Source organism: Acanthopagrus latus, chromosome 8 (genome assembly GCF_904848185.1).
Source record: "Acanthopagrus latus isolate v.2019 chromosome 8, fAcaLat1.1, whole genome shotgun sequence".
Taxonomy (NCBI): Eukaryota; Metazoa; Chordata; class Actinopteri; order Spariformes; family Sparidae; genus Acanthopagrus; species Acanthopagrus latus.
This window is the reverse complement of record NC_051046.1, coordinates 16,773,791-16,800,649: the sequence shown is the minus strand read 5'-3', so window position 1 is coordinate 16,800,649 and position 26,859 is coordinate 16,773,791. Positions and strand designations below refer to the sequence as shown.

At 38.8% G+C, this 26,859-nt stretch overlaps 1 protein-coding gene across 4 annotated transcripts in view; it reads left to right on the top strand.

Annotated features, from left to right (window-relative positions):
• The window catches only part of peak1 (pseudopodium-enriched atypical kinase 1), a 98,177-nt gene that overhangs the window by 7,808 nt on the left and 63,510 nt on the right, over positions 1–26,859 (top strand). For 3 of the 4 annotated variants that reach the window (XM_037106647.1, XM_037106644.1, XM_037106645.1), the window contains exon 2: positions 12,038–12,147. The exons of the other annotated variant lie outside the window; for it this stretch is intronic. The gene's annotated coding sequence lies outside the window, so the exon portion shown is untranslated. The remainder of the gene's footprint in view (positions 1–12,037; positions 12,148–26,859) is intronic. 4 annotated transcript variants of the gene reach the window in all.

The following is a 26,859-nucleotide window of genomic DNA, read 5'->3' as shown; positions in this document are numbered from 1 at the left end:
CACTAAAGCTTGATCTTTCTCAAACTTAGTTTTAACACCACCTAGATGGGTTCAGTTTGTACATTTATGAAGAAAAATTGTGGTTCTTGGCCAGTATTAATGATAAGAGCCTTGACAAATGTGTGTTCTTTGCAACGTCACTCACACACAGTACACTGTGGCCTCAAGTAGACTCTGTGACCCTGAAACCAAAAGCTTCATTTGGAGATTCCTTCATGAGTCTATTCCAGCTGTTTTGCATTCCAGGTTTGATATGTTCTGTTATTTCTCAGCCTCCCACTCACTAACAGAGCAGTAGACCGGGAATAATAAGTTAAGATGTTGTGGCTTAAGCCCCTCAACAGTACTCAAGAGATTCCAGGGGCTTTCACAAAGATAACAAAAAAACAAAAACAAAGAGTAGTTAAATTGTAGAGAAGGCAGCAAGTCTCATTTTTTTGCTAAAGTGCACAAAATACATTAAATGTTGTTTTTGGTTTTCTTGTTTCTCGAGGCAAACTAAGCCAGTTGAAGTTGTTGTTGGGGAAACTAAATTTGGGGACATAAACATTAACATCAAGATCATATGGATTGAGCCAGTATCGGCAACTCTTAAAAAAACCCTGTTCATCAAGACTAAATTTCATGTAGCCTGAATACTTACATAGCCCAACCACTTTTTAATCACATCATGACAGAGGGCTTTCAATATTTGTGAAGATAGCCACTTTGGTAGCAGGACTGATATGTTAGTTTGTAAAAAATAATCAGCCTTTTCCCACTTAGAATACAAACTCAACTTAGGACTGCTGCTAAAATGTATCAGGTCTTGAGTCCATTGCTTTCGTATATTTGTGGATACATCTATTGCAGTTGTCTTTAAAGGAACTTTGCTATGAATTATTTACTATTTTCTCAAGAGATTAATCTTTCTTTATCACCACAAAATGCAGAAATTGTGCCTGAATAAGATGATCTTTCCCAGAGTTTTGCAATCCTAGCCCCTAATACCTCCCTCACTCTGAGAATGAACACAGCTTACAGCCGGAGGCTGCAACAAGAGATGGCCAATAAAAGACCTAACAATATGTGGTGGGAGATCAAAATCCCTGGATGAAATCTGGTTTCCAATTTCATTTAGAAACAAAATGCCTCAAGGCTCGGTCCCACAGTTCTGCATTTCTGGTGATTAAATCTGGATGTAGATGGGTATGGGGTAAAGCAAATAACTATAACACAGAAAATGAAATTCTGTGTTGACACTGCGAATAAAGTGACATGCAGTGCACATCCACCCACACTTTTCCAACACTGTCAACATGTGTCTCTGGAACAGGTGGAAAATATCCCCTGCATTAATAGTGTTTCTCCACTGAGGCTTTTGATCTAGGAGAATGTCTGCACTGGTCTGGTCCTGTGGCCAACACTCTCAGGGATTGTTCGACTGATTGTCTGACTATCAAATCCCTGACTGACTTTTACAGTGGACAAATGGCACCAAACACAGAAACAGGAACTCTCCTGACAGAGCTTGTCCACCGGAACACTTTTATTATGAACAGATTTCTCAAATGTCTGTGATTCAATTGTTTCTATGTTGAATCTTGGATAAGAGCTTCAAGCAATGTAAATAGATGATCCTTTCATCGCCTCGTTCTGTAATGCACACCATATATGGAAGGATAATTCTCCCTTGCAGGATCTGCGGTGATCTATCTACACAAGTATTTGTTTGAGTTAGGACAAGGCCTCTGTGATTGGTTGTGGCTTTGGTGAGGCCAGAACAATTCTGACTTATTCAAATGTGTTGAGAGCACAGAGGGGTTCTTGCACTTGGCCAAGTTTTGACCTCAGTAGCTCTGCTGGACTCGGCCTGCATCTTAAAATAACATGCAACGTGTTGTGCGGAGGTCTCTCAGACATACCTTGCTGCTGTTGGACTTGTTTACCATGGTGAACCTGAGCTCTCCCCACTGATGGAGATTACAGGGCTGGATGGAAGCCACTCACATGCCTCAATACTATCTCGTACATTAATCTGACGCTCTTCAGGATGAAGTATGGCGGGCTTTTGGAGGTGGGTTGTATATTGTTTGTTGGATATCAGAATAGTCATCAGCCACACAGTTTTAGGTGCATAAGGCAACTTTTTATAAAATGTATTTTAGAGCCTCATTTAGCAAGCTCCTTAAGTTGTGTGGAGGTATTCTATATGGTTTAAATATTCAACATGCTTCATAATTTGCATTTTGACAAAGCTCAGTGGAATATAGAAGTCTCATAAATTACAGATGAGATGGTTGAAGGTGCAGGGTGTGGTGCCTCTCTGCAAATCCACACTTATTAATGGCTCTTCCTGACACTGCAAATGTATAAAACTTCCCTCCACTGTTCTGAATTCTAAACTAGGTCAACATGACTCACTTATTCTATCCAAATGTGAAATGTAAAAATAATTCACTTCTTATCTCTTTCTCTTACAGTAAGACCCCTTGTCTCTTTTGTGGCAGTTTCTCATCTTGTTCTAATTCAATGATGGATAGGGACGGCTTTAATACCTTTGTGCCTCAGCTTTGGCTCATTTGAGCTACTGGGAACATCATATTAAGTGTTCTTTTGAACCGTGGCTGACAAAAGTATGTGTTCCCTGTGTAGTGTGGCTACTATCTGCTCCATTTTATTACTATGTCCCTCTGCATGGACCATCAAGCAATATGATGACACAAGAACCCAAATTCTAGGCCAGTGTTGACAGTGTTGAAATGTTGTCAGTAATCCTCCTTTTGGATTTAGACAGTGCAGTGTTAGGTCACCAAAATCCATAGCAGGATAGGAAGCATAGCCATTGTTTCAGTATTGATGAGAATGTTTTCTCTACCACATATGGCTACCTGTTGATAGCACCACCAGGTAGCCATATATTATTATGCTTTAATTAGTTCCTTACAGTAACTATGTAAACATTCTTTCAAACACTTTGTGATGTAGAGCACTGATGCAGTAAGGATGGCTTCATTACATGTATGTTACTTAGAACTGGAAGATTAATGCGCTAACTAATTGTTTTGTTAATTGTCAGCGATCTTCATGACAAACATGTTGAAGAAAATACAACATATAAGCATACACAGTTTTTGATGTCTTAATGTTTCTCCAGTAGCAGGTCCAGGTGAAGTGTAGCAGGCGAGGCCACCCGAATAAGCTCCATACCTGCACCATAACCTCTTAATGCATGGAAATCTCCTGTAAGGCTAATGGAAGTAATTTCAATGACAGGTCTGTTAAATAGACCAAACAGTTGGCTCTGTAGATTTGTGCATCTGCAGCATTAACTATTACTACCAAATAACCTATTAATAATGTCAGGAGTAGGCCTATATGGTGTGGTGGTAACCTAACACCAGGCGTAAGGATGAGTGTTTGCTTGTGTGTGCACGCGTGCGTGATAAAGAGTGAGAGACGAGATGAGTGTGTGTGTGTGTGTGTGTGTGTGTGTGTGTGTGTGTGTGTGTGTGTGTGTGTGTGTGTGTGTGTGTGTGTGTGTGTGTGTGTAAAGAAGTTATTATGTTTAGGCTATCACTCTCTTGCAGTTTAACACAAATTAGTTTCCACACCTAAACATGATATCTAGTTATACCGACATCAGGCTACAGCCTCTACAAATGCCATAAGTTTCAGTGTGTTATGTTATAGTGTTGGAAGGCTACATTAAATAAGCTAACATCATCGTTTAAATTTGCTTGTGTCTGCGACACTTGGTCAGCTGGTGTTAACAACTGGATGCTTTCGGTTCAGATGTTGAATCACTGTTGACATGCTGTTGTGGTATGCCAGATCTGCTTTGCAGAAGACACATTGCACTTTGCTATCTTCTTTTTTTTAAGCACGAAATGACCCCAAATTTTGGACATTCTCTGTCTTCTACAGACAGTTTCTCGGCTCGCCGCCATCGCACTATGTCAATTCTGAACGTACTGGTGTGTGTCCGCAATAACAGTCCCTGTGGAAGAATGACCCCTGAGCTAAGCAGGCCACATAACACAGGTAATAGGAATTAAACGAATCCTTGAGGCAGAGATTTTGTGTCAACCATTTTTTGTAATTGAATTATTCAAGTTACTCGAGTAATTGTTTCAGCTCTAGATTTATCCTTGACATAAAGCTTCTTTGCTTCACTCTAGATAATGAGGGGAAATTATGAAACTGAAAGCAACATAAAGGCTGTTCAGCCGCAACATTAAATTAACTGGCAAATTGAAGAAGAATCATACCTTCCAGTATTTGTCACTTGGCATTTCAAGGTGGTTAAGAGATTATGCCACATTCACAGTGAAAATGCATCATGACATTAATCACCTCATGACTTGTAAACAAACATCCACTGCCCAACCTAGCCTGACACAGCAAGACTCTTTTCTGCAAATAATCCTGTTGGTGCTGCTCAAATTACATTTGCAGACTCACTCCATTTTTTAAGTCAGCCAGCTGAGTGAGGGCATATCTCAGATGACCTGTTCAACTCTAGACTCTCCTGTTAGTTGCTGTCTCACACACACACACACACACACACACACAGTCACACTGCCTATCCACGCTGTGATCTCATTAGCAATATTTGTGCGTGCTGAATCTCTTTGACAGTAACTCCCTCCGGTTGTGTAAGTGGTTGTTGTTCGGTGCGTGACATGATCTGGATCACATGAAGACCGAAACGGCAGGAAAACAAACAGTCTCATTCCTTCAGACACTGGCTCACAGCTGGGCCCGGACCCATACCACAGCTATATCAGGCTGGCAGGTTGACGGGGGCTCCAGGCTGGTTGTTCTTAGGGGATGAGACAAGTGTGACGTGTCCGTCTGAGAATGGTGTGAAAGAGAGCATGTAGCTCTTTGGAGAAAAAAGGAACGGAAGCCCTTATTCGGATGTTAGGAGCAAGACTGGTGTTTGAACTGACTTCTTGCTCTTGAAACTTCCATGTGCATAAGTGTGTTGTTGTGATGGCAAGAGGTTGTCCTGCCCGGATACTGGCATTCAGCCAGATCTGGGCCATGGGAGGAAGAAAAGGAGGAGGAGTTGGAACTGCTCTGATCCAGCAGTCTGTTGACTGACAGGAACAGTGGCTGTGCATAAACTAGCCAATGAGCAAGTGGCTAACAAGACCACAGCACAAGTGCCAGTATTCAGATCATTTAATATGTCTGGACTTCAGAGCATATTGCAAGATCAAAGTGAAAATGTGATGTTCAAACATAGGGATTGTTTTCTCCCCAATGACACTGTAAATACACGTTAAGGAGGTGTTTCAGTTGAAACGTTTAATGTGTTTGTTTGTTTTTTTCCTTGCTGAAGAAGAAAAGATGCAAATAGAGGATATGTACATGCTGATATTTATTCTGGCATGCATATTTATCCCTTGTGCCAGCATATCTTCTTTCCTCTGGGCAAGTGCTAGAGTATAACACCTGCACCAACACGTGATGAGGACACGGTAGAGATTAGAGGAAAACCTTTTCTGTGTTTGTTTCTTTTAGCGTCAGAGCAAGGTAGAGTGGAGAGAGCAGACGGAAATAGGGAAGAATATAGTATTTCTTAAATTGTGAAAGGTCCCCACCTGTGTTATCATTTTTGTTCAATGTGCCATTGAAAATGTGCAATGGGTTCAGTTGTTGGAAAGTAGAAAGAAAAGAAAAAAGGTGATTCAAGAGTTTCCAAGGCACTTAAAGGGGCTCAGAGACTTTGTCAGTGGCCTTTGGACTAGCTATTATTTATCAAGGAAAAGATGACATTTCGACAAGATTCATGTATCTAGGGGTGAATTTAGTACTATATACGCTGGTTAGTGTTTGCAATCCTGTCAGGGGTATAATTTATGACTCATTCAGAAAACATGTTTAGTTCTAAACTAGCTCAGAAGTTATTAATACATACTTGAAGATGAAGAAAGGCATAAAATGCCATTGGTTAGGAGATTATTTTTTTTTTTTACAAAACTCTGTTAACTTAAGATAATTAAGACAATAGCATAAATATTGTTCCTATTTATGTATGCCCTTACAATGCAAAGATGTTGCTTTTTGTTTTTCCACTTGAAAATTGATTTAATTCTAAATCAATTTTCAAGTGGAAAAACAAAAATGGTTCAGCCTAATTTTTGAGCACTGGTTTGTAATGAGGTTGAAATGTACTAATTAGCTAGGTCTCTCTCTTACTCACACCCACACACACAAAATATACACGCTATCTCTTTTGAACATGCACTTGCTAGTCCCTTATTGCACATCAGCAAGTTAAGCAATACTTGTTAACTTACTTTTACTGTATAGCCAAGAATTAGGCTCAATGTGGAACCATGGCAGAAAGAGGACATGCATACATATATCAAGTTGACTTCCTCCATAAAGGGCTTTAATAAACAAGTTTGCCACGGTCGTTAATACAACAGCAAATGACATAACAAAAACTAATGATGAATAAAGCAAACATACCAGCGATAAAATTAGGTTGCTGCTTGTGTGTCTCAGTGCGTACATGTTTGATGCTGCATGACAAAAACCTATATTTGTACTCACTTTCTTCATAGTCAGCATTTGGTGAGCATTTTTTGTGAGGAAATTCCATGACTTTCAGCCATAAAAGTGTCAGGTAGCTGCCATTGTATAATACAAGGAGGGTCCACACAGCACAAAACAGAGAAAGTAAAACAAACTTCAGTGTTTAATTACAAAGCAGTGGGCTTCTGTGCTTATATTTAGCATTCCTGTGCAGCACATATTTCAAAGCGACTACATGCTGCAACACTGTTTGGTTTGCTGAATTTCTTAATTTCTTTGGTCGACACCTGATGCACTTCATTCATTCAGCTCAAACAATCAGCTATCTGCAACAAGTCGCTTCTTTTCATCCACAAGTTTTAGCTGTCACAGTGATTCAATGTGCCGTGTCCCTTTTTTTTTATGTTCATGTCTGCACTATCCATAATTCACATACATGCCCACCTCCTGTGTGTGATTGGCTATTAACTTGTCAGTCAAAGCCTTGTGGAGAATAGAAATTATACACCCACAGTTGTCAAGATGCTGTATTGATGTTGTAAAAATGTGGGAGCATAAAACTAGTAGCCTTGAGGGTATAAAATGACATAGTAACACGAGCCACAGGCTGGATATATGGTAAAATCAAATGCAGTTTGGCTAAATGACTGTTTAGTTTTGTGAGAATGTTTTCATATTAGGTGAATATCATCCAACCTAAAGAATCTACTTTTTGGTTTGTGTACTACCGTTTTGAAGCCTCGAGTTACTGTCGCCAGCCAGTTTTTTGGGAGCAGGAAGTGGCCATATTTTGACAGGAGGGTATCCTGGGGAGGATATCCTGATCTGATTTGACTGAGGACATGCAGTGGTAGTGTCTTGTCAATCACAAGGTAGCCATACCATACAGCATGCCTTTCTGTATTATCTATTTTGTTCTAAATGGGACTGGAATTTACAAAACGAACATCTTGCTGAACTGAAGAAGACTTGAAACTGACAATTCATACCAAAATTGATTAGCAGACTTTATACTGAGAAACTTTTTTATCTTCTTTTTGAAACCAGTGGGGTTGCTCCTTCTGGCCATTAGAGAGAATGCAGGTTTAAGCTTTGGCTTTACTTTTTTTTTCTACCCGGAAGGCCCAATCTAAAAAGTTGATGCCTTTAACAGAGAGCTCTCTTATATGCAATATCCTTCATTCTCTGTGTCAGGTGATGCAATTATCAACTCTACTGTGGAGAGTGGGGAACACCATCCCATAGGTGTTTTAAATTCGATTACTGATTCAAAATCACCAAAAAATATTGGACTTGTTGGACAATGAAGCACTTCGCTTAAAAAATTAACTTTCCATTGTGATTGTAATGTGAGACATTGCGGTTGGAAGAGGGAGATTATCTTAGCCTTAAGCCTGAAACACACCGGGCCAACCTTTGGCCGTCTTAAACGTTTGGGGAGACTTGGACGAGTTCGGGAACAATCTGTTGGAAGCTTTTGGTACTGCGCGGACAGTGTCTGCTCCAATTCAACATGCAAAGTCTGAGAAGGTTGGCTGTTGGCTGTCTGAGCCATTGGATTCTCTGATTGTGTGCGCTTTGCTTTTCTATGCACTCCGTTCCGTCATTTCCTGTTTTCATATTTTGGATTACTGGCACGAGACCAGCGCCACCCGCTTTAAGGAGGCTCATTGCATCTCGCGAAAGCGCAGAGTGTACATGCTACTGTGGAGTTGGCAGCATGTCGAAGAGGTATGCTCAGTTGAAATTTTCTGCCAAACGGGTCAGACCCACAGAGTGGTCGGATAAAGGCAGTTGGCTGCTGGTTTGAGTCTGGGTGGGGGACTTTAGAACAGTCATACTTACGTACAGTACTCCATATGCTAATTACATAACGCCTAAGGGTTGCGATAAAAGTGCAACTTTGTGCCAGTGCACAATTTACCAGGCTTCCCCTGGGAGCGTGAGTTTGATCCTGAGTGATGTCTTTAAGCCTCCCTATTGAGTTCACATCACTCCATGTTTTATGTGGCTTGCTGTAAGTGGATACAGTTTTAATGGTCAGTCTCTGTTTTTCTGTCCTAACCAGTTCTGGGTTTTCTTTGCACCAAGTCTCAAGCTTAGTGAGTCTAACAATCTGTAATTAGTGCCAACCATAAACAACCGGCATCCCACTGAGCACTGCCACGGGTGGCTGCCCTCACCACGACAATCCGGAGTTTCCCTTTTGTCCTTGGATGTGTCTGATGTAGAGCCAGCTGCCTGCCCAGTGGGCCCTCCGTCTGGAGAGAGGGGAAGAGAAGGTTTGGGGGTTGAGAGCAGGAACATAAATGGAGGAAATAAATATTAATACTTTTTAAAGGATAAAATGATAAGAGGAGGATACCTTGTAAAAAACAAAAGGAGGTCTTGTTAGGTAACTTCTATGCAGGAGCTGTCAGAGTCCTTTCCTGTCCTCTTGCAAAATCATATTTAAATATAGAGTCTGAGGACATCTAAATGTGATGCAAGTCCTCAGCTCTTGGATCAGTACAGATTCTTTTTCTGCCCTGGCTCCAAGATGCACAATAATGACATCATGGCTAATGTACTACAGAGTAGCTCTCCATTCCCTGCTTCATTTGTATCGTTGTTTGGCTTGCGTGCTTATTCTTTTACCAATATTATATCCATTCAGTTGCTTGTCACTGCCGAAAGAGGCTACCGTTACCTAATGATGTTTGAGTGATGGCATATTTCTACTTACCATGGAGACATAATGTTTGGATTATTTTTGTTTATGCTGGAGTAGATTTGCAAGGTACTTACGAATAAATGAATAACAGTACCTGCATCAATTTATGCTTTTGTATTTATTAGACACTGAATTTTAGCAAGCCTCAGAATCTCTAAAACCCTTTTCTTTTTATCTGGACTGGCCAACTTCCCACATTCTTATAGAGGTCATAGTGAGCTCTTGGTTGTTGTTGCTTTTGGCCTGAAGACATGCTCCATGGACCGTTGCAAAGAGTTGCCCAACCCTCCCTCAGCCTCTCAGCCCACTAAGTCTGGACACTCAACCAATCAAGGTGCATGGCTAAGAGGAGGTAACATCTGAAAGAAAGTTTTGTTTATTTGCCTTTCTGTTCTGTTGTGTTTACACACAAATAAAAGAAATGTGAATCATGAAGGAAGAGGATCTTGTCCAAATTAAAATATTCATCAAGTGATGAAATTAAGCAGTTTTATCAATTTTATTTTCCATGGCACTTTCCTTTCAATTTCACATTGGCCAGTAGCATCACCCCAACCGTTATCGCTCGTAGCTTTATTCTATTTTTCTTTGCCATGGTTTGTCTCGCATGGACAGGATTGTACTAAGCTACCATGGCAATGTCTTTGAAACCTTCTCTTACTCTACATGCTTCCAGCCAAGTACAATACTGTCATGTGTGGTTTCAGGGCTAGTATCATGCAAAGTCTTTGATTTAGGTTCTGTTTAGCTTGGCATGCTTCCTCCACATAGGGATCTCTGAGTCTTACCATAAGCTGAAGATCAAAAGCCCAGTGCATGTTGTCCAAGGCTCACATCTGAACCTTCAAAATCTCAAATACAGTATGCTGGCAGGTTGACGTAGACTCTTGGCTTTGGTCTCAGAGTGATCGTTTCCCAAACTTTATGCATGAAAGTTGTCTGTCATGGGATCATAATAGCAGCTTGTAAAGTGAGATTGCCTGTGGAGGAATTATGACAAAGGAACAGCTCAATGAGTGGGTGCAAACTGCAGTGGTACTGTTGGGATGCAATAAAACAGTTTGCATCACAGTAGCAATAGCCTGGTATGCTCTGCGCTGTATCAATCCTGATTATGATTGCTTAACTGCCATAAAGGGACATATGGAGCTGTTTAGCTATCTGCCTACGCATAAATACTGTAGTTCACTGCCAATTAGACCAAAAGGAAGGAAGTGGTCATGACTAAAACCAGGGGTATGACAAGCCCAGGAGGGAAGTGGTGTGACTCAACTTTTAGATGTGATAAATTGCAGTTCAATTTTAAAGTGTACTTATATTTATTTGGATATGCGGTTGATTAGATTCCTGTTTTCTCTTATGTGATATCTCTGTCACTTTCTGTGTATGCTTACTGTTTACTAAATATCTTATATCAATACAAGGCCAGTAAGTTAGTTTGATTTTTACAGCAAAATTACAGTGTGCACACTCACAAAATGAATGGGTACACACCCAAATATGCACAATACTTACACCTGCATGTGTTCACACAAACATGCTGCACACCTCCCCCTTCCTCTCCCCACTGGCAGCCAATATTAATGTTGGATTAGACTTTAAAGCCTTGGTCATGTTTAGCAAGTGGACCCTCTTAAAACAAAAAATAAAAATGCTTTCAATGTAAACAGACTCCCCACCTCTAAACCCTTGGCTCTAATAGTTAAGAGCCACTGGCTGTGCTCTACACTAACAATTCCTTATATAGCTTGGTTTCTTGCCTGAGCAGACTGCAGTATAAAGAGGGCAAAACCAGAATGACATGCCAGCAGGATTGAATTTAGGGCAGGGGAGTGGCTCATGTCTAATTTCTGTTGACTCATGGCTTTTAATGAGAATTGGGATGTGACAGTGATGTTCAGACTGAGTTTGAAATGGTTAGTCTGTTAAAGTGGCTTTTTGGCCTGGTGATGTGAATGTTTATGAAGATTATCCCACATGAGGCGTGAGCCGTGTTTTCTGCCAGGCTCCCTCTCAGTTTGGTGCCTTGTCACTACTGTAAAACAATTCCTTTTAAGTCAGTGTCTCACAGCTGGACATGTTATTAGACACTTTAAAGATAATGTGTGATAATTTTCCTTTTTGTAAGGGGGAGATCTCTGTTGCCTTGGTCACAGATTATGTGGTGATAGTGACAAAGCAAGTTAGTTGTGTATCATATTAAACTCTACCTGCTTGACTGATCTTACTGTGAAGCAAACAGGTGCCAACCGGCCACAAAGAATTACACTTTAGTTTTCTTTTAAGATACCCCTGGTTTTGGTTTGGAACCTGCCAATCCTGTGCCAGTTGTCCTACAGATATCACAACTGTATCTGTTGCTGTTCATGTATTAGTTGTCCCAGTTCCTGCACACACACTGCACTCATACTAATGCACGTTAGTGTTGTCAAAAACTAGTGTATCAAAAGAACATTATTGATACACGAGTACCAGCTGTGCTTTCTCACACAAACAATATTGAAAGGCCTAACCTAAAGAGGGCCTAATCTCAATTTTGTTTTTATGTTTTAATAAAGATAATAAAATCTGAAATATTGTACATTCAAATTTCCCCATAGTATCAAAAATACTAAATCCTAACCCTAACCAGAAAAAAATAGTGTCACTTTGACATTTCTAAACAAAAATCCATTAATTTTAATAGCTTGTATCTGTGACTCGTCAGGAGTAGAAATTCTCCAGGAGCACTTGGTGGTGACACAAAGCTGACATCTGCCCATTTGCGTCTTCTCTTCCCTCCCTTGTCTGCAGGAAAATTGGTTGCAGCCTGAGGATGCCCTGTGGCTTTGCCTGAATCAGGGAGTTTTGGTATTTTCAGAGTTATAACACTCAAGACAACAGGGAAACGCATAGCCCAGCAGGTAAGGACAGTGACATTTTGATTCCTGTTGCAATCTGTAGAGGGGCTGCACAATTAATTGCCTCTTCAAGTCATACAATTAGACAATCTCTTTGTTTGTGTCAGTAATTCTCATAGCATGGGAATTTGCAGGGAGCTATTGCATTAAATTAATGCTTTTAGTTTCCTCTCTAAATTACTGTACATTATAAAAAGACAATGCAGTTTTCAACCTCTTTATGTGCTGAGGGAGTTTTTCCCCTTCTCTTTCTCAAAGAGCTCGGTCTGGGTTTGGAACCGTTGCTGTTGTGGGCCATTGAGACATGAGTAATATTGGATTGTACAAATAAACTCCAGCACCACAGGGTAACATAACATCACATCCATAGTATGCAACCACCTGCAAAGTCACCACAACAAGAGAAAATAAAAAGCATTCTTGACTGAAAAATCAACATCTTCAACCTTGCTATGCTCTGATGTGTTCATTCTGCTAGCTTTACATAATATTTTAAGGAAACTTAGTCGGAAACGGACAGTGTTAGTCATCTTTGCACAGGGAGACCAGATGGCCCAATTGTGTTCGGTTTCTGCCCTTGCTTCCCAGGCTGAAGTTGGTTAGTTCTTAGCTTTTGTGCCTGTCCCTCTGTAAATTTGCCTGTCTGTTACCAGTATGCTCATGCTTTGGGACAGATAAACAGCCACAAAGCAGTCACATTTGTGAACCTCACCCTGTAAACTTGGCTGTTGTGGAGGTGGATGTGTGTGTGTCTGTCTGTGACTTAGTGTAGGTCTGTGCTGAACACACCTCATATTTGAGTAAAGTCTTTCCCTTACAGTCTATACTCAGAAGCCTGAAATGCATTGTGTTGGTTTGTATCCATGACAGAGGGAAAGGGGTGGTCAGAATATGCCTAGGTATGTCTGTATGTCTCAGTACCATAATGATAATGATACTTTTATTTTGATTAGGTTTATTTCAAGTCAAGTTCAAATGCTTCAGTTGTTACGAAATTATTCTTTTTAGTGTACTCCTCATCATCTGTTGCTGGGAAATGATTTCATCCTTTCTGACTTCATGACCAAGGTATTTCAAAATTGTAGCTTAAAGTCACCTACAAAAGCTCAGCATCTATTTCTGGCCATGTTTTGCTTTTGTTCTGTTTTGGTAGTTATTACCACTTCTAATTTGATGGCTCAGACTGCTATGCTGTGTTGTTTCAGTAGGTCCCTCTGTATTTAATGTCAACATGGTTGTCATTTCACATTCACATTCACATTCCTTTTTCTCCTCTTCTCCAAGCCACACTTGATCTGTTCTGTTTGTTGTTGTGTCTTGCAAACATGTTGTGCTCTTTCTGTGGTGGATGTCAGTTGGATTTTTCATTGTTTCTGGTACTGAAAATGGGGTTACACCTATTGTCAGGGCCAATATTCAGCATTTCTCCTTTTATTGGTATCTGGGATTTTGTTATGCCAGATTGCCGATAAATAAACTTTTTAAAAATGTGCTGATTTTTCTCTTATGCAGCATGTCTCGTCCACAAGAGTGTCTGATTGTTTACACCTCACAATTATTAGCCTATCAACACTGAGTAATTTGAATCATCTGCAAAGTATGAAATAACAGAAGGCTATGAAATAAATGTAATAGAAAGAAAGTATGATGTAAAAGAAAATGGAAATTCTCATGTAAAGTATGTGGAATCTGTTCTTCATTCCATCACTTGTTCAAAAGTTTGAGACAAAGATTTTAATTGCAAATGAATATTGGTCCCAAAAATTGGTGTATCAGTCTCCTTGATTTCTAATAATCGGTATTGGCCCTAAAAAAGCTTGGCTGACCCATATTGACAATATTGCGCATCTTCAGTATAGTACCTTTATTTATCTACGTCTGTTAAAGTATAACTATGTATATAAATATTAGATGAAAATGATTATTTATGTGCTTCAGGATTAATTTCAGAAACATTTTGTCTGCATTTCCAGTTTTCATTTTGATTCCTGAATAAAATTCAATCCATCAGTATGAAGATTTAGCCATTTATATGATGATGACATTTAAATCTATTTGTGTCACTGAAAGTATTTCAAATTGAATGATAAAAACACTACAGCAAGTTCACTGTTTCAACATACAAAAGCAATATTACACGTTTGTCTTTAGATGTACTTTGAAATGGCTTGAGCATAATTGGACTTGCCAACACTTAGGCTGAGTCGAGGTCAGCCACCACACATTGCTCTGTGTTCACTGGCTTCCACCAATGCCATAGTCGTGTGAAGGATTGAGGGGATCTTGAGGGGGTAGTTAATTTGAGTGGGCTGTTTTTGACATACTTATCCTCTAAATGCTGATTATCTGATAGCGAGGGCATTAACTTGAATGTGCTCAAGAGGTTGCAAGAATGTGGCTTCCATATCTCCTCTTGGTTTCCTCTGGTGAACTTAATTACTGAATTTTGGGATGGGGGATGGCAGCGTCTCGGGTAATAATTATTCACAAATGTACGATAGCCGCAGGGATTAAGTCAGAGCTGATTTACTGCTGTCAAAGTCAACGTGTGCTGTAGTGCAACAGTGTTTATTCACACAATTTAGTAGAGATTGCAAAGAAAGAAAGAATCCGCAACACATGTTTTGGCTACCGTAGCGAATGCACATCGATTATTAGCAACATCAGCATGCTATTCAAAGCAAATTAGCATTGTTTGCATGAGACCGCTTAAGACTGAACCTGTGAGATTGTTACATTGAAAACCTGATGTATCAGATTTACAAGTATCTTTTTGTTTTCATCCAGATGTGTATACAAAAAGATTAGTTTATGCAGCTACATATGCCGAATTCCCCATTAGAGCGCAAATACTATCCAACTGAGTTTGAATCCATCCTGCTGCTACACTTCCCTCTCGTTCCTTCGTCTCCAACAGCTTTCTGTGTACAAACATGCAGTAAAATACAAAAGACTGAGCACACAACAAATGAATGCTCAAGTCAAGGCCCATCAACTCCCCTCTTTTTGAACTAATCCCTTTTAATACGATTGTTAGAACACATGCAGTGTTGACACTTTACTGTAACCTCAGCCCTTTTTCTTATTTTTATCTTAGTTTTCTTATTTTAGTTAGTGTTGTTGTTGTGTAACAACGAATACAAGTGCAGGGTAGCATTTATTTAAAATCCAGCCCCCATCATTTATATGACATTCAGGACATTCAGGTGACAGGCAGGCTACTGCAGTAATAGGACAGCTTGTCATGTCAAACAGCAACATAACACTAACATAGTCCTGTTGTTATGGACACCCACATATCATGTCTTCCACACTTGCGGACTCTGTAGCTTAGTTTAATTTGATGATTTGATTTGACATATTTAGTTTGAATTGTAAATCGGTTTTAATACATTTCCAGACCATCAGTGCTGGCAAAAAGCAGTATTACAGTTTAGGAAAAAGAGAAAATGGTAGATTTTGAGTTGAAATATATATTACAGAAAGAAAAATAGGAAAATATGTGAATTAAAATTCCTTCTTCTGCCAAATTTTCTGACAGTCTACAGTAAAATAGGAGGATATAACGGTTTATCAACCTTCGGATTAACAGTGTAATGTCTTAAATGAAGAATATTAGATTACAAGGATTTATTTTATAGGTTATTAATAAAGTATTAATTTTCACAACAGCTGTCTTGGCAATGTCTGCCAGTCCATGTACTACATTCTGCTCATTTCTTATATAATTCAGCACCAGAATACAGTGGCATCTTTTTTTGGGAGAGAGTCACTTAACTATAAAAGATTGCCTTGTTAAATGCTCTTGTAGCCTCGTGTGCATCTGCAAGCAGATTGAAGAGATTAAGATTTCATCATCTGATATGAGTGGTTAAATATAAGCTTTGTTGCTGATAAAACCAGCAAAAAAATAAATTTGTTCACCCCTAATTTTACCAGACTTTTTATGTTCTGTGGCTTTTCTACACAGGCCAAAGTGTATAGATCCATCAAGACTACACACTGTTGACTCATGGAAGCTCTTTAAGTTACTCAGCTTATTGATCGCTGCATTTCCCTGCTGTGATTGTCCTTGATAAATGGATTAGGATGTACCCTGTGCTTTTTACCTCTAGGGTTACCACTTCAACAGTGCTCACTAAAAGTGCCCTTGCTATCTTGCTCCAACAGTACACAATGTAAAGTTTTCCCATTAGGACCCCATTGATAAGGTTAAAATCAATTAAGCCATAGAATGTATCTGCATTCCAGGAAATGTAGTGTGACAGTGGAAAAAGACATACATTGGATAGTGATCTGTCCTTGAAGCTCATCATGTCAATGGAGCCAAGGTCAGTGGAGATCAATAAATGAGCATGTGTCTGGAACATGTATACCCATCACAATCCTGCTTTGCCTTGCTCTCTCTCAATCCCTGACTTTCCCTTAAGGCCTTACTAAGTGGACTGTGGAAACCAGCAGCTGGTTGAGTTCCCATCAGAGCACCTCAGAGTGAAAGTGAATTTCACGAAGGGAGTCAGGAGTCTGAGACATCAATATCAAATAATGTATGGGTCATTTCTTTGCTGCATTTCTTCGACCATTAGTCAGGGTGAACCTCAGAAGGACATCTACAGATACAGTTTTTTGAGTAAGAAATGTTGGCGTTTACTATTTAATTATGATTTGCCTGAGTATTTGCAAGGAAAGAAACTAGTCAACAGCAAGTTCTCACATGCCACGCCTAGTTACAATTAGATTTGAATAAGCCAACAAACCAAATGCCACACCAACTTGATAAACAAACTGCTTTTCACTAGAGTTCATCTTATATATTTAATATTCAGGAGATTGTCTGTGTGCTAAAGTCTTGAAATAACCAAACACAGAACAACTTATAAAAGTTACATCCTTAAGCACAGGAAAAAAATATTTCCCTTTTTAGAATTTGATTTACATTCCTTTAAATCTTCAAATTCTAAATTAAGAGTTTATTTTAGGAAAATATCTCTCATGGCCTTCATCCCAACACCTACCACGTGTTAAATATTTATTTTCCTTCTCTTGCCATCAACAAAATAGAAGTGGTAAAATGACATCAGTATGACCTTCTATGCCCAGTGGCAGTCTTGGTGGATTTAGCTAGCTTATTCAGAATGGTTTGAGAGGCGTGGGTGACAGTCTCCCTTAAATTCCACCAAGCTGTGACCCCCCCATCCCTTCCACACTGGCTGCTATAGTTATCCCAGGCTGTTTCAACTTAGTTATGGCAGGAATGTGCCATTGCATGAGAAGAGGTCGTTGCTCCTGACGGCCTGCCATGGCTCCTCCCAAGTCCTTAGTCAAGACTGCCAAGATATGGACATGCTTTCCCACGCATGCAACCGCCCTCCCATTCATCAATGAATGATGTGATTATTATGCAGCAAGCTTAGCTTTGCTTGATCCAGGCTATTTAGATGAAGTATCAGTGTTATATATTTTTTTTAAAGCTCTACTTAGCCATGCAGCCTGGTTTCTAAATAGATCTGTGCTCCAGTTTGTTTGTTTTTTCCATCATAAATTAATAAATAGTTTAAACTCAAATCAGCCTTAGATCTCCATGGCCTCACTGCGTTATTTAATGTTATTATCTCACCAGTGCTCAACAGCTCAAGTGACGGTAATGTCGGTCGATCAGGCAAATTACTTTGGTTCAGACCCAACATCTGTATTATTAATTGCCATGACATTTTCAACAGATATTCAGTATCACTGGAGGGTACATTCTTATGACTTTGGTGATCCCCTGAGTTTTCTTCGAGCTGTTTCAAGTTTGTTTTACTTATCCTGTCAAATATCTCAACTTCAACATCATGGATTGGCACATAATTAGGTATAGATATCTATGGTGGCCATATAGCCTCTCATGAAGGCTTACACTACTCCCCCAAAAGGACACCAAGTTTCCCCCGAATGTTTAGCACTGCAATGCAACAATGAAAGGAAGCAACACATTTAAGATGCTTTCTCGATTGTTTATTCAAAAATATAGCGCTAGAGTTATAACAGTCTATTTGTCAATCAGAAGGAAATTAACTGTAACAGATTTTGATGATCAATTAATCATTTAACCACTGTGTCAAGAAATGTCAAACATCCGCAGGTTCCAGCTTTTTAAAGTTTAAGGATTTTTTAGTTTTACTTGTCATTTAAATGGAGAGTGTTTTGGTTTTTGACTGTTGTTTGAACAAAAACATTAATATGAGTTTGGAGAAATTGTGATGTTTTCATTTTTTTCAGATTTTAACAACTAAAAGATGAATTGATTAATGGATAAACTAATAGTGACAATGTCATTTAACAGACTTGGGGAATAATCGTTAGCTGAAGCCCTAAAATATGTGTCAACTTACTCTGTCCTTGGTCATTGGTTCTGGTGAGAACAAAAGTAGCAACAATTATAGCAAAAGCAAAGTTATTCTGAAAACTAGTTAGTAAGTTGATAAATCCAGTTATAGCCTTGACATCTAATGGAATAGGTTAGCCATTTTGTCTTTGTACATAAGGAAGCAATGTGGCACTATCCCATGTTGATGATGCAGAAAACTTGATTAGAATGCACAATGAATCTATCATGGACATGACTTGATTCTGTTTGACACTGCCAACCCCTAGACAAGGGGGAACTCCCTGACTTTTGAAAATATATCTAGTTACCTCAGATGGTGTCATGTAATCTGTGTTTGAGATTTAGTGGCCTCTAGTCTGGCCATAGACTTTCAACTTGATCTGCACCAAGCTCTTTAGTGTGACCACCTATTGTTTCACTGTTTAGTCAACCCTGTCTTGCCTGGCTCTTCAAACAAGCTGAGGTTTCAGCTGTTCAGCCTCTGTCCCCCTGTGTAGTTTGTGCTTTGAAGGTGGAGTGAGAAATTAGATTTCATGCTTTAGAATTGATATAAAAGTTAAAATGGAAATTTTTAAAAGAAATACCACTGTTTTCCAATTGAGTGATTGAGTAATGCCACTGGCTTTCATATCAGATAGCACAGCTCTGTCTGTAAATTCACCACTAAAACATAAACTGTCTTTACAGTTGTTCTATACAACCAGGTAGTTTGAGTATGTCTGATAGAGGAGCTCTGATTACAGTATAAATGGCATATTGTTGATTTAGAACATTCTTTATGAGGTTATCATTATTTTTTTGTACAGTACTTGGCTTGGATTTAATTAGCCATGAGACTGTTTTGAGAGGCTGGTGTTATGAGGCCATTTCGACAAAATTTAATAACCTTGATAATAGTGTACTTGCAGTTGCAAATCTGATATCTGCTTTACCTTGTTAGTAACTGTTGAGAAATGTTGCTATCGGTCTCCTGCAGGGCTTAATCTGTGGAATTCAAGCTGAAATCTCTCTCTTATACTCTTGGGACCTTCAAGAGTTATGTTTTTGAAAGCTTTTGGCAAGTTTTAGAAGACTGCTCTAAAAGACTGAGAGGGTATAAAAACTTGTGCTGGAAAACAACAAAGTTTTGACTGAAGATTCTCCAAAAACTGATAGACAGAAGACAGGATCTTTCTTTTGTACCAGGACAGACACATAGACTAACTCATGACTGATGTTCCCCAGTATATGAGGTGATGTGCAGGTCAGATATGGAAGTGACAGAATATTGCCTGCAAGCGATTTCTCATCCTGTCACTTATGAGGTGATTTAGCTTCTATTAGAATCACATTATAACTGAAAGTAGAACTTAAACACATACTGTATAATGCTACACTAGCTTTATTGACAACCCTGTGGCTAGCTAACTGGATGTGATGGCTAGAAGTATATGATCTTGTGTTAGTGAAGAGGGCTAAGTACGGTGAGCGATAAATAGATAAAATTGATTAATTTGAGTTTGTGGTTTAGGACAATTTTAGAAAATGAAAGTCAATTTTCTCTTTACCTTGCTCTGCCGCCGCTCCCCATGGGCTCCCGTAGTTCATAGTGGGCTCCGCCCTCCCCCCTGCATTTACGCCCCACAGAGAAACAAACACAACAACATGGCAGCAAGCCAAGAGTCTGTACCTGAAAAGGTCAGTAGCTTGGTTCTGTAGCGTCAGACCTCGAACAAACCATGGTCTGCTGCAAATTTTGTTTAAAGGCTGTTGCAACTGAAGGCAGCGGACCAACCCATTTATTTCCGTATCTCAAACAGATGCCTGCATCACAGTTGGACACTTGTTTACCACTAGATGTGACGCGACCACGGCAGCCCACAAACACCTGCTATAAAGCAGCCACTATTAGCGGAATCATTTGATCATTTAATCATGGATGCAGTCATATGGCATATCGCTGAAGATCGATACCCACATGCTAAAAACTGGAAAATTTTACTTTTTTCAAAAAAGTATTTAATGAAAGTTATGTTGACACTTTATCAATCCCAATGGGGAAACTGATCTGTTTTTATAAAAACATGCAATCTGACATGTAAGATTTATGTTTACAAAAGCATTTTATCAAAAAGGCTGAGTTTAAAGGTGCGCTGTTTAAAATGCAGGGCAATTTTGTTTACAATAAGCATTAAAATAAAAGCAATGCTTTCAATAATTTCTTTGTCATTTGTAGTTTATTTTTAAGAAGTAAAAAAATCTATTAAATCGTAAATCGAGTTTGCTGTGCTTTGCAGAGACTCACTTTTTTGGCTATATTGCCCAGCTCTAGGGCTAAGGGCTCCTTACAAATGCGTGTATGATATCATGTCAACTACATTGTTTACCAGAAGATAACTTGCATGGTCTTCTCCTCAACTCCTGAACATTGTCATCTGGGTGGATATTTTCAATGAGGAGATTTTTGTTTCTCTGCATTATGTTTTCTTGGCTTGTTGTGACTCCTCTATACCCGGCCAGACCCTGTTCATCCCACCCCCTATTGCATGTTTTTTCAGCTGTGTTTACATGCCAGCTCTCTGAAACTTGAAGGGTGGGGTGAATGCCTTCCTCTGTACCAGGATTCTGACATCTGTCAGGACTTAACATCATTCATGTTTCTCTGTAAAATACAGGAATGCCTGTTTTAAACCTGTGAGCACAGTAAAAAGACTTCTATCTTTAATAATGGTATATTTTTTCCTTCATTTTAATTCTGTTCATCTGATGCTTTTTTAAAACTTTTTATTTGTTGTTGCTTCTGAAGTTTCAGAAGTGCCCTTGTTTCACTGATGTAGCCACCTCATAGTTCCTTGACCTGCAATAACTGCATAATGCTGCATGCGTTGCACTTCAGAAAATCTATAGGATAGATGGTTAGATCTTTCCTCAAGTCTGTTTGACTTGAGAGTCCTGAAATTTTTCAGTTCACTTAAATATTTCTCGTGTTTGTTTAAGAGAACAATCTCATGGAAAGCTTCAATCTCTGTAGAATTTGAGTAAGAAAAGAAAATATTAAGTTTATTAACTTTATGACTTTATGCAGCTGTTGTCTTGAAGGCTCACTCTAGTAAATGTTGTATAGAATCTAAATACAATAGCTGAGTTGGAGTATTCTGCCCAAAAATTAAGATTGGTGGGGACATAAAGTTTGAAACTGACCTAGAAGATATACCCTTAATGCTGAACTTCCACTTTCCATACGAACATATTTCTTTCATGGTAAATAATCCAAGCCAATCAGTCAGTTAGCAGGGAGGAAAAACATCAATACACCTGCATTATGGATGAGTATGAAAATGGGGCCACTGAGTGAATAGATAATCTTTCATCTTTGGTATACAGCACATTTGGTACCCTCAATCTATGAGAGTCCACTCCTTGGCCCTCACCCTGCACTGCTGCTCTGTTATTGATCATTTGCGCTCTAATTTGGCCCATCTTATTCTGAATAATGTGTTATCTGTATGCATGTAATGCAGTCAACCCAGAGCCTGGGAATTTGAGATTTTAGAGGAGAAGGCAATATGTGGCAACAGATCACCTCGAAGGGTCAGTCGGTCCCCAAGGTGATGTCTCTGTATGTGTTCTTTCTTTTTATTCCAGTGAATCAGACAGTGGCTCATAAATTATATAAAAAACAGATATCTTTATCGATATTTTCACCTACAGCAAAGTCTATCCTTAGATTTGAAGCACACAAATTAGACTGACGTCTGTGAGTTCTAAATGCATACAGTTCAGTTTACCTTTACCAAAGTCGATTTGATTTGGTTGTCGCTTGCTTTTGAAGTTGTTTTGTGTATTTGCATTTTAAGCAAGCACTCAAGTTCATTAAAGGCTTTACTGTGAAGTTGCAGCAATCAGTCAGCCACTGTTTGTTGGATTATAAATTAAACTTGACATGAACTTTGCAAAGGTTGTGATGATGTAAAAGTAAATTATGCATCATTATTATTCTGTCACAATATTCCTCAGAGTTTGTTCAGTGCTAGGGGTGAAAAGGATGGTGTTGTTTGATTTGACTTTAAAGCTCAATTTTGTATGCAGTACAGGCACTGAGTCCATGAAGGGCTTTAATGCACTACAATGCATAATTTCTCTAAATTGGAGATGAAGGAAATAGAGCGATCAAGTCTAACAAAGGACATCATTTTTGGGCTTAAAGAACTGCAAAACAGTATCACGTCAGGTAAATTCTATTCATTATTCACTTTTTCATATTGTCATTCTGTTCAAGCAATTGTGACATGACTGGCTATTTATATAATAAAGATGGATGGCGAAACCAGATGGGAACTTGAGCTGGTAATGTCATCAAGATGTTAATACTGAAGCTGTGTCACAGAGAAAGAATGAGATTATTAAGACAGAATGATTACCCTGGGATTTTTTGGGGAGAATTTTACCTTCTTTGTTCCTTTTCTTCTGTGCCATGAGGATAACTTTACACAATCACTTTCATTAGGGTTTAAAGCTTGGCATGTAAGATATTCTGATTACGGATGTCATTCAAAAGAACATTTTCTGTTGCCAAAGATGTCTTGTATAACCCGATCATGGCTCACTCAGCGTGAGAATAAACTAAATCTTGATTTCCCAACATGCATTTGAGTTCAATTATGTGAAAGATAGAGGTCTACTATTCTGAGGCCAGTAACTGCAGCAGTCTGTGATGTTTTCATATTTAAGTAATTAGCTGGATGCAGTATTTAAATGAATATGACACATATTTTTAACTTTAAAACAATGAAAAAGGCTGCAGGGCCACATATTCCCGTGGAACCTTGAGAAAAAGAATGCCTTTGTTTTATGAGGGGGGTGAAGACTTAGCTGAAAAAAAAAAAAGAAAAATGGACTGTGAACTACTTTTGTTATATTGACAAAAGCTAAGATTATGATTGTTCCCTTGCAGTGTCAAAAGGTAATAACTTTCTGTCCATGGATTGATAGTCTGTCCCTTTTCTTTGGAAACTTTTTGTGTTACCCCTTGCCAGAAGCCAAATCTGTCTTTGGATGCCAAATGGCCAAAATTAAATTAGATTATAGAGAGCTTGGCAGGGGGACAGGAAAAAGTGGAAACTATTTTAGGAGAGAAAAAAGTGGGACAGGGATAGAAATCGACCAGAAATATCATATCTCTCTTAATATCCCATCTAGGTGAAAAATAAACTAAGTACAAAATAAGGTAGATCACCATTGGAGTGTAATATCTAGTGCTGGAGTTTCTTGTAGTTATGACCGATATATACAGAGACATTGCGAAGTTATTTCAAACCATCCAAGACCTAAATAGGAGTTTAGTTCGTTCGGATGCATGATTGTGGCCACATAATCTGTCCTTTTATGTAAACTCGCCCTTAACACTTCACACTTGCTTCATCCTCACCTCTGTTTCCCCATCCACTCCTGGCCTAAGTTGAAATAGTCAAGAAGCTTACACCTCAAGAATCAGAGAGGAACAAGTTAGAATGATCATGTAACAGGAAAAATTACACTGAGAATAATAATTAATCTTCAAAAACGTTAGTGCCATTTAATTTTTAAGGACATTACAGATATTTGAACAATGTGAAGGCTATTGGATGTGCAGTCAGCTTCTGCTAAACTAAAGAAAAGTCCGAAAGCAGTTAATGTATCACGTCATCATATTTTTCAGCGTGCCAGTGTGGGTAATTTCCAGATAAATTCTTGAGATGATCTTTTTCATCTTGTCTGCAGGCTACACACAGTTGCATTCTGCTAATCTGATATTGTTCTATTGCTCAAGGAAGTTAAATCTGTGTATGGATCATTAGTTGCAGTTCTGTGCTGCATTTGCAGCAGCAGCTGCCTTTACAGCCTTATTTCTTCTTCTATTGTGACACAAAATCAGCCAGTAATGTCGTATGAAACGTGACTTGGTAGGAAGACCTTCATTTTTTATTTTGTCAGATTATTGGGTCAGCACTAAACAATTGGTCTACCTGTCTCTCATCTCTGTTGGAAAAACCTAATTAGCCTAAAACCACAGCCAAAATTCAGGTTCCTGTTTATAAAACAGTCACATTCACATTCCAAAATACGTTGGTCTCATGTAACATGACAGAATGCACTGGTTTAAGCTTATCATGACATTTCAAAGGATAAAATTTGCAGCAGTCCAGAGCTACATTGTGATGAATCCCTAAACACTGTCAGGTTGCAAAGTGATATGGCTCTGAAAGCCTTCAGCGCCTGATCCTTGGTTCTGGCTGTATTGTGGTGTCCTGTTGGTGCATGTCTCTGAAAACCTCAGCTGTTGATGGAATGCGATCCTGGTTGAGTTTAAATATTTCTCAGAAGACTGGCATACATGTGCGAGCATCAGAGTGCACCACCTCAGGCCAGAGCAAAGCAAACAAGCATGTCTACAGAGGCTTTTATAAGTTATCGAAAATAGAATTTTAATTGTGTCTGAAGTTGTGATAATAATGCTTCAGATTTACATTCCAAGTATAAAAACCTAACCCCATAGAATAGATTCTGGTTTATATCACATTTTGATTCAGAATCTATTCTCGATTGAGAATGATTATTGATTAAAAAAAAAAAAAAGAAAAGAAAGGGGGCACAGTACTCTGGAGCTCGGTTATGTTTATGGTAACCATTGTAATAAACGCTTAAATAAGTTAAGTGGCTTTTTAAATCAAAAGGTCGAAACTATTTTCCTACATTGTATAGACCAAACAACTAATTAAATAGATAATCAACAAGTTTAATTAACAGTGAAAATAATGCTTAGTTTCGACTTTTACTGCAGTGCACTATGTCAACCTGTTTTCTCCTGAGCGGCAAATCTAATCACTGACACTAAAGTAATTTTGGAAAAAAATATTTTTTTTTCGTGTATTCAAAAGTATAGGGGGAGAAAAGGTGTGTTTTTTTTTTTTTTTTACTTCACAGCTGTTTCTAGAACCAGTGAGTGTTTAACACCCAATTTCTTTGTGGAAATAGAAGTGTCTCAGATCTTTAGATTTTCTCACTGTTTGTGAGACCTGAAGCACGTATAATATTTAAAATTATCTGCAGCATCTTCCCTTACAAACTTTGCTTTAGCAAGCCCTGTTATCTAGAAACCTGTTTCATCTTACATACAACATTTTTGAATTAGATATACAGTGCTGCTCAAATCTTGCTTTCATGGTGATCCAAAGCATAGATACCAGTGACTTCCCTCATTATATGGTACCCGGTGAATATTACGAATTACACATCAAAGGGCTAATTTTGTCCTGACGTCCTATAAATAGAACTGAGCGACACAAGGCTATAACATGCAGCAGGGATTGCCTTCACTCACAGTTCTAATGACTTCATTTCTATGCATTGGGAGCAGTGCTGATGGATTTTGATCTCATGCTGTGCTTTGTGATGACTCAGTCATCTACAGCAGTCATGATGATAGTTGAAGTATTCGACTTCAAGGTAGCCATGTCTCTTAAAAAGTATTCACCAGATAAAATAACGACTTTGACATGGAGTCTCACCATTTTTGTTGTCACCTGAATTTCCCTCTCCAACTTATGGAGTAACTATCAATGACTATGGAAAACAGACAGCATGCGCTTGATTTTATGGAACAGGTCAAAAAGAAAAATTAAATGATCCTATTGGACGCAATTCAACTGAGCTTGCTTAGAAATTTGTTCTGTGCTGTGGATGCGTTGGCAGGGGTTATGCCATAGCTAACTTTTTTTTTTTTTTACCTTTTTGAAAGGTGCCCAACACAGCTGTAATGAACAACCTGTATCTTTTCCTATCTTTGACATCTCAGAATGCACCAGAATGCTTCATTTGCATGTTGAAATAGTGGAACCGATCCCTGTACCATGGTTGGGTTTCAGAAATATCACCCTTTTTGCCACACATGCTTCTCTGGGATTTGCTTTGTCTAGTTTTTAAAAGATGTGTGCACCATACCACTATACATTTGATTCCCCTTTTCCCTGCACTTGGATAGCAATGGAACTGCAACTAATGATTATTTTCAGTGTGGCTTGATGTGTTGATTATTTCATCGATTAATCAGTAAGTGGTTTGGGCTGTAAATTTCATTGAGAAGTAAGGACACTGGAAAATATTCACATTTAAATAGTTGACAGTTAATTTAATAGTTGACAACTAATCGATTTATTGTCACATCTTTGCATATCCTGCAGTCTAGTGTGAAGACAACAGATGGGAGATAAAGACTCTTCTTTCTCCTTATCTCTCCTTCTGCCTCTTTTTTCTCTCTCTCCTAATCTCTTCCTCAGAGGATCCCTCACAGGTTCTTATCACATATTTAGTCTTATTCAGGTCCTCAG